Raw genomic sequence first — 16,084 nt, 5'->3', positions numbered from 1 at the left:
GTGTGTACACTACAGAACGTGTCAAGTGTGTGCGTGGTGTGCACACTACAGAATGTGTCAACAGTGCGCCGATGACTACCGATGTTGTTGACACGTTGTAGTTGTGGAACAGCTGCAGGCTTGCATTTAAAACAGAATCATTGTATTTTTTGGTGGTCGGTGCCCCTCCTCACATGCCTGACATACTCAGATTGCTACCGATCACAGCTGTGAGGAAATGAGGCACCCTCCCCTGTTCACCTCACAGCACTGCGCCTGCTCCTGTAGAATACGACATAGAGCCAAGAGGAGTGAAGAGGAGCTAGACATCCAGGGGAGTTTCAGTACGCTGAGAAAGCGTGTGGCCGGGGACAGAGGAGAGGTACACATAGGAATAGGTGTGTGGCTCTGGGTGTGTACAGAGTCGGAGGCTGCAAGTGAGTGTTACAAAGCTCGGAGGGTGCGCGTCGAAGCACTGCCCTCTGTGGGGTCTGCATGTGAAACAGCTGGGAGACACGATCAGTGTTTATTTATTCAACGGTAGCTGCTTTTCCTTCAGAAGACTGAGCATGACGGATTGTGCGTAGTTTGTAAATTACAGTACGTGTGAAGTGTGCCTCTCGGGTTTAAACAAGCATCGGCATACAAATAGAACATGGTGACAAGTACGGGGTTGTTTGCTCTCCCCCACGCCCCAGTGACACCCTCAGTAATGGCACTCAGTAGTGATACATCCAGGAGTGATAACCTCAGGAGAGACACACAGGACTGTTAGAATCCGGGTTCTCTGGTTGGCACAGGTAGGTACTTGTGACAAGCAGGGAACCTTTCCTCTAGTCAGGCTAAGAGGTTACATTCCTAAAATAACCCCTGCTCACCCTCTAGGTAGCTTGGCGCGAGCAGACAAGGCTTATCTCAGAGCGTTATAGGTTAAGCATTTGTGAACACATACAGTAACTAAGTGACAACACTACAGATGGACACCACACAGGTTTTTATAAGGATTCTTTATATGGAGTTACCGGAAGACCATTAAACGACAAAAATACACAATACTGTTACTTAGATGGTAGACGTTTGCTTAGTTCTCTTAAGTTCTTAAATGCAACACTTTAAGTCAATGTACCTTAGATGCGACACGCAGGGCAACGAAAGTGTTGCAATGATGCTGATGCGATGAAGTTTTGGTGCAAAGAAATAAAGACGTGAAGATCTTCCAGATGCGTTACGCTTCTCCGATGTTGCGAGAAGACTCGACTCGATGCGTCAGCTACAGCGGCGTCACCCCTTTACGCGATGCGACGACAGCGGCCTTGGCAGCGGCACGCTTCTCCGTGGATGCGAGGCGCTTTTCTTGATGCGGTGCAATGCAACAACTACGATGGCTGCGATGGCGACACGCTTCTTCCTCGATGCGAGACACTTCCGGAATGATGCGAGACGCTTCCGCTCGATGCAATGCTGCAGCGGCGACACCCTTTGCGAGATGCGACGACAACAGCTCTGACGGCGGCACGCTTCTCCTTCTTGAGTCGCGCTTCCAGCTCCTTGCGACACGCAGTCCCTCAGAAGGCCCAACAACAGCAGCAGGCACTTCCAAAAGACTCTGGGGAGCTGGGGGTGAAGTCCACTGGTCCTGGGACTTCGTTCAGGGGGCAAGCTCAGCACAAGCCCTTGGAGATCTTTTAAGCACAAGTTGAAATAAAGTCTTTGTAGTCTTTTCTCATCTCCTTCCAGCAGCAAGGCAACCACTGCAGGCCAATACACCAGGTCAGGAACAGTACTCCTCCTTACAGCTTTCCCAGTTCCTTCTCTTCAGGCAGAGGTTCTTCTTGTCAAGCAGGATCTAATATCTTGGGAGCAGGGTCCCAATACTTATACCCCTAATTCCTTTGTCCTCTGGGGTAGAGGGGCCTTTGCCCAGTCCAAACCAGTTCTTGAGCACTTTGTTGACATGACTCTGCCTTTCTATTCAGGGTGCAGTGCAGAGACATCAGCCGCTTCACAGGAGGTGGAGCCAGCATTGTGGTGGCAGAGCACAGCCCTATTCAGAGTCCAGGTGCACTCCTCCCACCCATCTGGATGTCAATCTCTCTATTCACCACCAGGCTACCTAGCCCTGCCCCTCTGGGTTTCCCCAGCTCTGTCACTCACACAAACCAGACAGGCAGATACACATCATAGCAGAGGCGGGCTGAAATGGTTAGGCAAGCAAATACCAACTTTCTAAAAGTGGTATTTGCAAACACAGAATATTAAAATAAACTTTACTAAAAGATGTATTTTATTATTCTGAGTTCAGGCATAATAAACTCTATTTTCTACCATGTTCCCTGGGTCTGTTAGGATCATAGGATGTAACAATTCTAACAGCCCATTCTGGCCTATGGAGAACAGGTAGCCTTACAATAGTGAAAAACGAAAATGGCTGTAATTCACTATTAGGACATGCCACACACATCAGGGCTTGTCCTACCTTATGCTTACAATGCACCCTGCCCTTGGGCCTACCATAGGGGTGACTAATATGAAGTTAAGGGAAGGCTTAGGGACTGGGAAGTGGGTGCACTTGCCAAGTCAGCATGACAGTACCAGACTGCACGCAGGTTCTGCAATGGAAGACCTTAGACACATTTTACTAGGCCGCTTCTGTGGGTGGCACAACCAGTGCTGCAAGCCCACCAGCAGCATTTGTATTTACAAGCCCTGGGCACTCCTGGTGCACTTTACTGGGGTCTGACAGTAAACCAAATAAGCCAATCATGGAATCCAACCAACATATACATTTTAAATAGGGAGCACTTGCACTGTGGCACTGGTTGGCAGTGGCACAGTGCTCTGAGCAGCTAACACCAGCAAAACACATGAGGCACAGCGACAAAAAGTGGAAGGGAGACTCACGCCAAGGTGCCAGGTCTAACAAGGACTGCCAAACTTAAGAGTGACAAATCACAAACAGCAAAAACGCTTTACACACACTGACCTGCCGTTCAGCATAAGCACTGGTGCCCAAAGCTCTGCTCACAAACAGCGAGCGTTGGTGACCATAGAGCTCGCTAGGAGCAGAAAGCAGGAAATGAAACAAGCAGCATGCGCTGCCCACCAATCGCGCACACCACCTCCTTGCGCATGCGCCGCAGCCATGTTTAGGTCAGGCAGCGATGTGCAAGACAAAGAAAAAGTCCGAACAGTGCGGACTAAAACTGTAGTTGGTGGCCGCTGCTTCCGGACTACAGGGAAGTCAGTTGGGCCACTGAAAAACAAGGTAAGAAACACTAAGCCAACACTAAGCCAATGGCAAGCAGCCGGAGAAACTACCTGCTGCTTGCCAACATATAGAGATTACTTTAGGTCTCGCTGAGACAGCGCATACAGCGCATGTGCTGCCAAGGCGAGACCTAAAAAAGGAGTCATGATGTGTCAGTCATGCTCCTTTGCAAGAGTGCATATCACACGCACATACACCCCAACCAAGAGGGTTTTTTTTGCATTTAAAGAGCTGGCTCAGTTAATAAAAATAAAAAATAAGTAGCACAAAAGCATTTTTTTCTGAAGCATGTGTGGGAGAACAATGTCGTGGGTGCGAGTGGGAGAGCAACAAAGAGTGGCAGGGTAAGAGGCAGGAACATGAAAGACCATAGATTGGGGAAGCAATTCAGAGGGGACAGCTGGTGGGGAGGAGAAGAAAGGGTCGAAAGTGAAGGAGGATGTGGGTGGGTGGAAGCTACATGTATAGCGGGGTGAGGAGGAGAAGCAATGGGCAAGAGAGAAGGAGGGCACAGGTTCACCGAAGCTATACAGTGTGCAAGGGTGGGGAAGTTAAGCAAAAGGAGGGAGAGGTGGAGATTGCCAATGAGTGGAAGTACAGTGGAGGGCGGGGTAGGGAGGAGAAGCAATGGTTGAGAGAGCAACATGGAGCAGGCAGAGAAAAAGCACAGAGGTGAGAAGACAATAGGGGAAATACAGGAAGCCGTGTGAAGAGTGGAGGAAATAAAAATACACAAGGGAGACAACTGGAAACCAAATGCACTCTCATGGAGTGCTTAATCCAATAGAAAAAATGGTGCTTCAAAAGCAAGCAGTGGAAGCATAGATGTCAGCCAATTAAAAATATGGTAAAGAGGATATGCTCCATGAGGCAGACAAACGCAAGATTGACAAGCTGGGACACTGATAAAAAGCAGGCAAACTAAATTGATAAGAAAGCCAACCAATGATAAGCAGTGGGCAGGCTCCAGGCTCCTGTATGTTCTTAGTAAGCCCACAGTATGTCTTTGGCAACCAGACAGTTGCGCTGTCTGGTAGACTCAACCTAATTATGTGTTTCAGCACTTCAAGGCATATAGTCCACCTTTTAAAGCAAGGCTGCAGTTATATTTAACCATTAGTTTTTCATGTTGTGGGGTTTCCTTTTCTGCCACATTTGAGAGACATCTGTGTATCTTGTTTCAATGCTGATCCTAGAGGGCATCTGTGTGAAGGTGATAAAGTGTTAGGATGCCAAATATAAAAACAGAACAATTGTTTTTGGCAAGGGTAACTGTTTGGCTCAGACATTATATACAATGAAGAAGATTGAAGTTGCCCTTTGTCATTAACTAATGTAACATGGCCTTGCAATTGAACTTTTAAACTCTGATTCCATCCCAGAATAAAAGCTGGGCATCATTGATTTAAAATGAACATCAATTTAGAAGACAGAAATACATTTATCAGAATAGAGAATACCCTCATGAATGGAATGAAAAGGGTCCTAGGAGGGTTGGGAAACAGCGGAAGCAACTGAGTGGTGGAGGGTTCTTCAATGGTAAAAACATCGAAGCAGTGTAATCCTATAAATACTTGGGGATTTTCTTGGACTCCAAAGAAACTTTTCTAAAATAGCAAGAAGTGGTCATCGCAAAAGCCCTGTCACTTGAGGCTGCACTAATAAAGCTCGCGAAACAGCTACTCGGCACAAACCTACCCCGCTGTCAACAGTAATGAAAGCGAAGATTATAAATGATTTATCATACGGTCAAGAAATCACGCTGAGGACCAACTTCAACATACGTAACAAAATAACAACCAGAATCTTCAAACGAGTATGGCACCTCCTGAGATCTACTTCGCCATCCCAGGTTAGGCTCAAATTAGGCCTCTTAGACCATCGAGGCATCGAGGCCGGCTGGTTTATCAAACTGTGCTATAGATTGTGAATTCCCGGGAAGGTAGCCTGGAGGCCAGGCTCTGGCAGGAAATATCGACCGGCCAAACTGGCCAAAAACATTGATGCCACCTGGAACACTCCCTGCAATTACTTGATATAGAAGAATACTGGGGAACAAACCCACACCAGTATGCTCTAAAAAATCTCCATCAAGAGAAGTGTTCGACTCTGGCCCTTTCACTCAGACAGGGCAAAATTGTCCAAAATGCCTGTAGAGTTATCTCGGAATTTAAGCCAGGGGTGAAGCATTTTACCTAGCAAGCACCTATGCACTTTCATGTAAGAAAAGGTCTATGGCACTGAGGATGGGCGAATGGCCTTTTTTAAGACACTTACCTGAATGGCGTCGTTCAAGTGTTAATACCGAGTGCAGGGGGTGTGCATGAGGTCTAGCATCGGTTTTGTACTGGAAAGATAGCTTACCAGTATTAAATGCCAGCTGCGGCCCATGCAGAGAAGAGTGGTGGGCCGAGGGGGGAGGGGGGATTTTGACTGACGACCATGACGGAAAAATTATTTATTTCAGTTGAAATACCCCCCACCTGGATACACCGCTCCTACCTGCATGGGCCACGGCTGTTAAATACTATGCTTAGGCATAGATTAATACTTTTCAAAACATGCATGTGTGCTGTAAAGTAAAACACACATGCAAAGTGGAAAAGGTCTGGAGAAAAGAAAACTTTTCTCCTCCAACACTACACCTGCCTCGATTAGGTGTTCAAGTGAATTCCTGTCTACTGCAATTTGTAGATAGGGATTTGCTTCGAACCCATAGGTGGTTGCACCAGAACACGTATGTACCTCCTACAGAATGCCCCCTTGAGGCAAACTAGAGCAAAGTAGCACATAGTTGTGCCCTGGAAAGTAATTCCCAATACAACACTTTGCTCCTCTTTGTGTCACTTATGTGACACGTACATAGTTCAAAGTGTTAGTAAATCAGGGCCTTAGTTATACAAATGATTTTTAAAATGTTTTAATCACCCTCTGGAAGGGATGCATCAGCCACGCGCCAGTTGCTGGTGAGCTGTTTGCACCGACTGAGAGGCATTTATTTAATAAATGTCCTATGCATCCTCTTGTGTCTGTATGTGTGGTCACAATGTTGTTGCACTGCTACAAAACATCTTTTCTAGTCCTTTGTGGAGGGTGCTAGGCCACCCCGAGGCCTTTTGCCTTGAGTGATTCAATCCATAGTTACAGAGGCCTTTGACCCCTCTCCGAAGATCGGGCGCACAATCGTGAGACCTGACCTGGGTCAAAGTGCATCAAGATCAGGGGTACAGACACAAAATTAATGTGCTCACATGCATTGCTGGGCCTACTGTCTTTAACATGAAGGGGTAATGTGGGAGTTTGCATATGGGCACTTCACCTGAACCGGATGCACACATTCTACAGATGATCCTAATGTAATGTAGCTTTTTCCTTGGAAGGTCCAAATAGTCCCCAACAAAGAGTTGAGAAATCAAGACAAGTTTTAGCTCACAGAAAAACCAAGGAATTGTCTGTAAAATCGTAATTGTAAATGACTCACAAAGGAGACACGACTCACAATGAAACATTCAAGTTTCTACGGATTCCCAAAAGGCAAAATCATTGCTCCCAGAGAGAAAGGTTCAAGAACACGCTGAGAAGGCCCTTGTTTTGCTCAAATTCCTTTTTTACGTAAATTAACTGAACAAAGTATTTGGAAAGAGCGTAAAACTCGATTTGTTCCCCGCAATTGAGTTCCAATGATAATGAGCACGGCCACCATCGGAGCAGTTTATATCTGTGACCCGGAGTGCTCGACATGAACTCCTTCCTCTCCACTGGCTTTGTGATGAATTTCCGCCTTTCACTCTGGTTGCCTGGGTTCACTCCCACCCCTGGTCTTCTCCTGCGAGGCATTCTTTGGGAAGCTCTCCACCCTTCATTGAAGATGTACAAATGCAGCTTTTGGCTCTACTGGGAACCGTGAAGACCTTTGTGATCCGAGAGTGGCTGGTGGTCTCCGTTGACCGACGAGAATACAACCACTTATGGACGTAGACACAAAGCGGTGATGCAGCCAAGCTTCCATCTGAAAAAACTCTTGCTTTTTACCATTCAGGTGGATGGTTCAGGAAACTGTGGGGCAGATTTATCAACATTTTGCGCTGGTGCAAAGTCACAAAATTGTGACGTAAACCTGGGACATAGGGTTGGTATTCGTTAGATCGGACATCCTTGGCATTTCATTCCCCCATGCATTTTGCCTTCACATGTATGTGAAATGGGCCCACAAAAATTACCTAATGGGACATCATTCCATTACAGATTAGCAATGCTAACCAGTGCCCTCATTTAGCGGTAAAAACCAAAATAGAAACAGGATTTTTGAAGCAGCAGTCACAAACTATAATCCCCTGGAAAGTCATGAAGGGTATCAGATGTAAGAGCATTTATAAATGTTGACTTGCATCGCGTTTAAAAATAGAGGTGTTTATATTCCCGGAGAGAAGCAAGCAGTTATGTACTCTATCTCTTCTTCTCGCCTACTCATAGCTGCAATAGAACTTTACGTCACTTGACCAAAATTGTTACTCAGTAGCCTCTGAACATGTAATAATTTTAGTAGACACGTGATGAGCTTGACTATCAACTCAGAAAGTTTCACCTGCCAAACAGAGTGGATGAGTGGCTGTGGGAGGGTTGACGTGGGCACTTGGGAGGGGGCTGGGGCGACAACAGGAAAGTGACACAACAAGGGTGCAAGGTTGACCCTGGGCAGAGGAATCCACTGATAGTTCCCTCACCATATGAATCATGATAATTCTACTTACAGTGCTTTGCAAGTGCACAGCTACCCAATTCACATGGCAAGTCAGCCACTTCCATCACACCTCTACCTCAACCAAAGAATTTGCCTTTGCTAATACTGCAATGCCCTGCCATCCACTATCTGACCTCATGATATCCTAAACGGACCCTCCATTATGCATTAGGAAATGTGCTTTCATAAGTTCAATCACCATCAGGATTGATTGATCCCATTGTTTATGCCTTATGCATTTATTGTGATACTTTTGTGGGCTGGCACCATTCTGTGCCATGTCGTCATGTACGTATAAACATGCATTCATTTTATGGCACACATAGATAAGATACATAGATAGCATAGCCATAACATAATTCATTAACATAACATAGCATGCGCTTGAGGGACAATGTAGGGACGGCACATTATTGCGGTATCTGGGGCCTGATTGCCCTCAGAGGCGATCACCCATTACAACGATGGGCTCTCATCGCGGTGGCATTGCAAAGCAAATTTTACTTCGCGGGAACGTTTACATAGTATGGCTCTACAACGCATGCTTTTACATCGGATGGTTTGGTACATCGCATGCTATTACAAGTCAGGTTTGGAATACGTGGGGTTGTCACTTAACATAAATAAATATAAATCTCAATGGTACCCGAATTTGGATTGATTTTGCGTTTTTGCAGTTGGGTTATCACACAGCGCACAGAGGACCCCATTCCTTAACGCAGGGCTCTTTGCTTCCATGGGTCGTGAATATGTTTGTGGGGACAACTGCAGTTTGGCACAGGGAAAGGGGGCGTGGCTACCGCACCAAAATCCGAATTCATACCCAGATGATGCGAAATTAAAATGCTACATAAATATTATGGTGCACAGGAATGGAAGGGCACGTGCCACTGAGGTGCACTGAGGTGCCCAGTGGCAAGGAAGGCGCTTAGAGGTGAAGAAAATAAAGGTTTCTCTGCAACTTTTCAGAGTCACGCACCTTTCTGAACCCTAACCCGGGGCTCCTTGTACCCTACAAATCACTTTACGGAGGCTCCAGACACACGCATAATCCCTTTTACAATAAAGAACTCAGGATAGCCCTGGCTTTGTCAATTTCAAAAGTGTAAAAAACTGCATTAACCCATGGAGCTATAGCGTGGATGTCTTAGGAAGGCATGGGCGTTAGGATGTAGATATGCACATGCAGTGCTCTCGTGACTGGGATCGGACTGCACGCGCACGCATGCGTCTGCGAGTCAGGCTCGTGGCCGCCGCCCCAGTCTTTGAGGCTGATGCCGTGAGCGCGCGTTTGAAGAATACACGACTCACAGCTCACAATAATCAGGCGAGAGACTTGCACCTGCTAAATAACGTTTTTAAAGTTGAAAGGATGAGGGTGGCGCATTCTGAATGTCTGTCGTGGCATTGGCCGTGGGCAAGGAGTTGAAAGGGATTGTGTGAGAAGAGGCTGGGCCAGGTGGACTCTGTGACAGTGTATGGAAGGAGCCATCAGAAGAGCCTCATAATCTAATGTAACATAAAAGACCAGGAACGCCTGGAGTGTGTGGGATCGGTCAATCCGTCCAATAAGGGCGGCGCCTTGAGAACAGTCATCATGGCCATATGTACAATTGTGGTACCATTAATACCCGAGTGAGAGGACCAGAGGGTGTTTAATGCACCGCAGGGGACTCTGTCACAAGTGTCAGACTTGGCATCAATGTTCGCTCACTAAAAAAAATGCCTTCCACTCCCATGTCCTGAGCCTGGCTCCAACACTGCCTGTTCGCCTTTCCCTTTCTCACAGATAGACAGGACAGATGCAGCCCTAATTAATTGTGTACATTAATCAAGAAACTGCTTTTTCTTTTACACAGAAAGGCAGATACACAGACTGTTTGTCACATATGCGCGGCGAAAAGAAAAGATCGGGGGGGGGGGGTGGCCACACAAAAAACCATGGTTTCCCTGCAGCCTCGTCCCAGGGAGTTATAGAGGCAAAAGAGAAAAAACTACGCATTGTAATGGTCGCGCTATGTATTCGTATACGTGGTAATGCTTTGTTCCATAGGGGGAAACATATTGGCGTTGAAACGACATGCGGTGAAAAAACACGCGATGTAATAGTAATTGCGATGTAGAAACAGCGTGGTAAAAGCACACGTTGTAACCGTTTGCGATGTCGGATCATACATAACCCTCAGAGGAGACCATTCAGTCCACCATAGTGGATACATCTTAGAGTAGTCCCTCCAGAGCAGTAGTATCACTCTCTTGGAATGAAAATTAGACATAATGTAAAGCAGTGGTAAAAAATAACCTGCAAGAACGAGATGAAGAAACGGCACATGTAGGGTGGTGGAAGAAAGAGACGTAAGGTGGAATAAAAACTGGGAAGTCCGTGTACTCTACCCCAGGGTTCAGAAGAGCTGCAGGCAGGCTAATAAGTATATTAGAAAACTTTGAGCATCTATTATTACTTTTCTGACAAACTGAGAACTGAGAGTACTACAAGAGCAAGTCACACCTGCCCATGACAAAACCTTTGGAAATTGGGCCCTGGTTGTGGGCTTTGAGTATCAAGGTAGATGCACTTCCTACGCTTCGTAGTTCAGGTGCCTTCCAACACCTCTCAAAGAGTGAAGTCAGTAGCTGTCCCCACCACATTTCCGCAATCTGTTTTTTTACTCACAAGTAGCACATCAACCCAAGTGTGTCATCTGTCTCTGACAGACTCAATAAGCCAATATTCCTCCTATGCCCTCCTCCTAGGAAACTTACTTAGGGCCTATTTATCAATTTGCAACCCATTAATTTCAGTATCTTGGTCTTCATTCCCTTTTTCTCTTGTTTTTCTCAGCACTGATATTTACTTTGTGTGATACTGGAACTCTTCTTCAAATTATATCTAATACAATCACAGACTATATTTGGTGTACAGTTTTCTGCAGGACCTCTAAGTCCAGGTCCTCTGCTTTGCTTCTCCTTGTGTCTCCAATTGTCTCTTCTAATTTCTTGTCTCCTCTCTAGAATCTGTCCACTGCATTGTCAAATCACTTTGTCTTCATATTACTTCTAACCTCCTTCTACTGTTTTCTGATCTTCTCTTGACCACAATGGATATGTTGACGTCCAGTCGTAATAGAAAGGATTTGAAGATCTTCTGACTCAACCAGTGAATGGTGTACTGATGCACAGCACATTAATCTAGAAGTGAGAATTTAAGTTTTAAGATTGACGCTTCAAGCTTGAAAACCATTGTTACAGGTAAGTAACTGGTCGCTTCAGGGACATGGGTCATCAGTGAATTGCATCAAAGGCTGCCCATAAAAGCCATCTAACAAGGTATATCACTCCTACAAGTGTATTGTGTTTGTAAAACTTAAAGCCATATTAACATAACTGGTCTTGCGATGCCCACAGAAAGCTAGCTCTGATAATCTACCTTGAGGGTATATATGCCACTCAGACTGAAATTTCAACTTCACATGAGAGAAATTATAGAACCCCATCTTGACAATGAAAGGATTGGATGTGACCTGAAAGCTCCTCTAATCCCCATCAATACACCAGCCTCAAGTCTTAGTCAAGTTGCAGTCCACTCAAGTCTAGCCTGAAGATCAACCTTGGCAGGAAAGAAGACAAGACTAATCCAAATTAATGCCCACGCTGGCTGAAGGACCAATTTCTGCTTCTTAACAATTTCCACTTCTTTTTAAGAGGACACATTTCTACTTCTTTAAAACAAAACATATTTACTTTTGATTAAGCAATTCCTGATGGATTCAGAGCATTTCCAATTCCACAGAAGAGGATTATAGGAGACATAAGTGATACAGTGTGGCACTCTACCACTACAATTAGTCCGACAGTAACCTAAAGACAGTTCCACAGCACACATACCAAGATGATAAATGCAAGGGGAGCAAATATCCAGATGATCAAGCATGGGAGCATGGTGCTGAAGAAAGTATCGGGAGGACGTCTCACATGAAGGGCTAAATTTTGGCCCAATAGGATATCAACTCCTGATGAGAAGACAGTCATATGGAGAGCTGCATACCATCTTAGTGTTGTAATGCAGGTGGACGAGAAAGATGTCTTTCTCAGTAAGACTCACCAGAATGGAATAAAACAGTTCTTAAGACAATCTTAAAGTTAACCAAAGATAATTATGCCATCTTTGTCGGGATGAAGTCTGTACCTCAGGAGTCAATTGTAAGTACTTAGCTGCCCATCAATGCTCAGTTTACAATTGACAGCATGCTGAACCTTGCTTTATGGCAGCTGTTAAGGGAAATAATAATTCCCAGAATACAGCATCTGCAGATAGACTGCCTCTTGATGAACAACATAAATGTGTTGGCGTTGCAGGGAATGTTTAGCAGTGGGAAGCACCATAAGTTAGCATGTAACACATTCCCAAGCCCTGCTTATCAGATATGAGAGGTCTTAGCGAAAGAGAAGGAAGATCTTGTTCTACTAATTTCAAGACGCACAATGTCAATGAGTCTGATTTGTTTAAAATGATAAAACAAACTCAAAAACTAGTATTTGCATCGCTTTGGGTGTGGTGCAAAGGCAAACCAGTATCTCAACTCCAGCCTTGTTTTTAGCTGCCACGTTTGATTCGCATTCTCGGAGTTTCATTCAAGGTCCAATGAGTCTGTCTTATGATGGAAAGCATATGTTTGGACCCAAGGTAGATGAGCCTTTAGAGACGGTCAAGAAGGACAGTGGGGGCAAAGAACATGAGACACACAACAGCATTCATTTCACTTTTTTTAGGCCACCAGAGGGAGACATAATGCTGCAGGACCACAATTCCACCTACATTTTGAGAACAAACACAGCAGTGAGAGTGACGCTAGCAATGCCACAGAATTAATTTTCAGCTAAACACTCGCCCACAAACAGAAGTATCTCATGGTCACCTACTGTGGGGATGCTAAATAGGGGTAGATTAAGGATTTACCGCCCGTACAGATGGTTGTAAATACCTCACACAGTTGCTGCTAGACTAGATAATTTGAAATATCATCTTTGTTAAAAAATTGTGAAATCAAGGAAGTTTCATAGTCCTAAAGAGGAGGAGGCTGATATTTAGTATAGTTTCCAACCGTAATATTAGAACTTGGCACTCTTCACTACATACTACGAAACACCACAGTAAGATTATCATTTCACCACCACCCATTGGATCATGTGATTCCAGTGCTTCAACACTTTCCCGGCTACCTTCTGCAAGACGCTGAGCTTTTGAGGCACTGTGCATCATCCCTTAAACAATGTGAGCAAATTGCCCACAGAAACTACAATTATAGGTCTAACGATACTCCTAAAACAGAACACTACTCTCAAAATTAGTTTGTCGAAAAGTCATCCCTGCCAGTAAGAAAAAGTCCATCATCGGACACATATTCTCTATCTCAGTACAAGAGAGGGAACTCTAAAATTCCATGCCACCCAAAGTATGAAACATACAGGATTACCTACAATTCAGGAATCAAGGGAAAAGTTGCCTCCTTCCAATATAATGGTCTTGGACAACCGGACCCTCAAATGCTAGTTTCAAATAACAGTCCTCATCACTACGTAGCATTCTGCCCGAGAGTAACCAAAGTCCCAGCAATGCTACCATATGATAAGTCATAACTGAAGCAGCACACTCTGCCCCAGAGTTGTCAAAAGTCTTCTTAAACAATATTAGAAATTAGGATCCTCTCCTGGCTGAATAAAATCAATTCAGACAAGGCAGACTGGACAACAAAGGTTCACAAACTGATTAGAAACTATTGCAGAGGAAAGACACAACATGATCTCCTCATGGCATACTGTTATCAGTGCAGGACGATCAAATGTAGCACACAAACTGCAAGGGAGCCATTGCTACAGGAGGCTGCACAACCACCTGTATTCAGTATGGGTGGCATAACATGATCACAGCCTTGCTGCCCTAATGAAACAACCATAATAAACCAGAACGGGTTTTGGGACATGAGGCAGCATACACAAATCTTATCTATTGCCTTATTCAACCACTCAGTTCCAAAATAGACACTCAACCAATGGCTTAAGAGATCTGGTACATGTAGCTGGTACCTTGAAGGACTCTAATATAGTCCATCACTTTCTGATCACTAGGTTGTCAGTCTTAGCTATCTCATAGTCACATATTATGGCTGTGATGCGAACCCTTCAGGCAGATCCAAGCCTCTATCAAGTTTTCTTCTCCCTCAGCCTATCCCTCCCCGCCACATTTACGAGACAATACAGAGTGGTCGGCCAAACTACTGCAGTTAGCATGGAAAATGAATTAAAATATATAATGAAAATCATAAACCTAACACAGGACCTGGAAAACAAATTATAATCACCAACTAACCACAGTTGTAATTTGCACATCCACATTCCCTCCTCCATCATACTGCTAGGCACTGAGCTAAGCACCTCCACAATAGCACCTCTCTGGTCACTCATGCATGACACCAAAACACTACTTTCTAAACAGGACGACAACGAATACAACACATATCCAACCATGCACTTCCTCATGGTGTAGCATGCTACTCATCTGATAAAGCACTTTAGCACCCTGAAATTGGATATGAAGTGCAAATCGCCTAAAGGTACTTCAACACCTCATCAGGGGTAGCAAGTGCTATATAAATGCAAACCTTTTCCCTCTTCTATCCCTCCACTATCCTTCTCAATCCGAATAACAGACTAACATATCCACCGCTCAAATTACTTTCATATTTCACTATCGCTTTCACCACTAATCCTTTATGAGTTCAGGAGTAGCGTACCACTCGCCGAAAAATAATTTTGATGCCTCATCAGGGGTAGTAAGCACTATATAAATGCATTTACAATCAAATTAAGATATATAAATGCTCCAATTTCATGCAATGCAATATAATGCCAAGGGCGTCCTCCATTGTGGCCTTACAAACGTGACTTTGCTACCGGGCCTGAGTCATTTATCTGACGACTGGTGTGCAATCTCATATAGGTGGGTGCACTGAAATTATGAGATACTGCTAACTTTTCGGGCATAATTATGGATTTGGAACATTTACCACATGATTGATGGCATGCTGCAGAATTTCCAGATTAAAAAATGTGTCTCGCTGAAATCAATCAAATAACAAAAACACTTCACATCTAGTGACATCCTCAGTAAAAGTTAACTTTGTCTCCTTTGAAATACTGATTGCAATATTTGTGCAATAAAGACATAAGAATTATGTCACAATTATGTTAATATCCCCAGTTGATGGACTGGGGAACGGATCTTAACTTCAAAAGGAAGCAAAAAAGCCTACAAATGTATTGCAATTCTAAAAGGGTAGAAAAATGATTCCTTTTTTTATCTTGAAAACATTTTTTTCACAATTAATGCATATTCATGTTTACATCATAGAGAAAACTCCCAAAGCAGCAGTTTGTTCCAGAAGACACACTGAATGTATTCAGAAGGCTCCCAAAATATGTTCATTTCTTAAAGTGCCCACTAGTGAGACATTTGCACTATAATTATGAACAGTACAGTTATGCATCATTAGTGCTTAGTAGAAGGATGTGCTGCAGTGGCATAAAGTGTGAACACCGAGTAAACTGAAATGTCAAGGCAAGTTTCGAAACAGAACTCTAATGCGCAGAATGAAGGAGTCATACCTTTTATTATCAGAAGAGTGTATACGAAGACTTTTTTCAGGCTGCATACAATAGTGTATGTGTTTCCCTCACATTTCAGAGCGGAAGTTCGAAAATTGATACGGTTCTTGAGTATAGGGTTTGTGATTGTATATAAGACAAGCACTGGCAAAGCCAGTTGGTCTTGCGTTGGCTACTAGCCTTTTGGCTTTGTCAATGCTTGTATTGTTTTGTCATGTTTTTTGCAAAAGTGCTGGTCCCTCATCAATCTTAAGAAAACATTGTTCAAAAGCAAAAATATTTTTCCTCGCAAAAAGCCCACATTGGCACAGTAGTCCATGGCACTGGAGGGGACTATTTTGTGTGTAGAAGTGCTACTTGTGAAAAAAACAGAATGCCATCACTCACAGTGAGGTTATCTACTTGCTGAAGTGGGCTGACCAATTGCTCCCCCA

At 44.3% G+C, this 16,084-nt stretch overlaps 1 protein-coding gene across 3 annotated transcripts in view; it reads right to left on the bottom strand.

Moving 5' to 3' along the window:
• CDH20 (cadherin 20) overlaps nucleotides 1-16,084 on the bottom strand; it is a 1,519,872-nt gene that overhangs the window by 276,469 nt on the left and 1,227,319 nt on the right. The window lies entirely within an intron of this gene.

Source organism: Triturus cristatus, chromosome 5_2 (assembly GCF_964204655.1).
Source record: "Triturus cristatus chromosome 5_2, aTriCri1.1, whole genome shotgun sequence".
Classification (NCBI taxonomy): Eukaryota; Metazoa; Chordata; class Amphibia; order Caudata; family Salamandridae; genus Triturus; species Triturus cristatus.
Note: the sequence above shows the minus strand (reverse complement) of the source record. Positions and strands in the feature narration are given on the sequence as shown.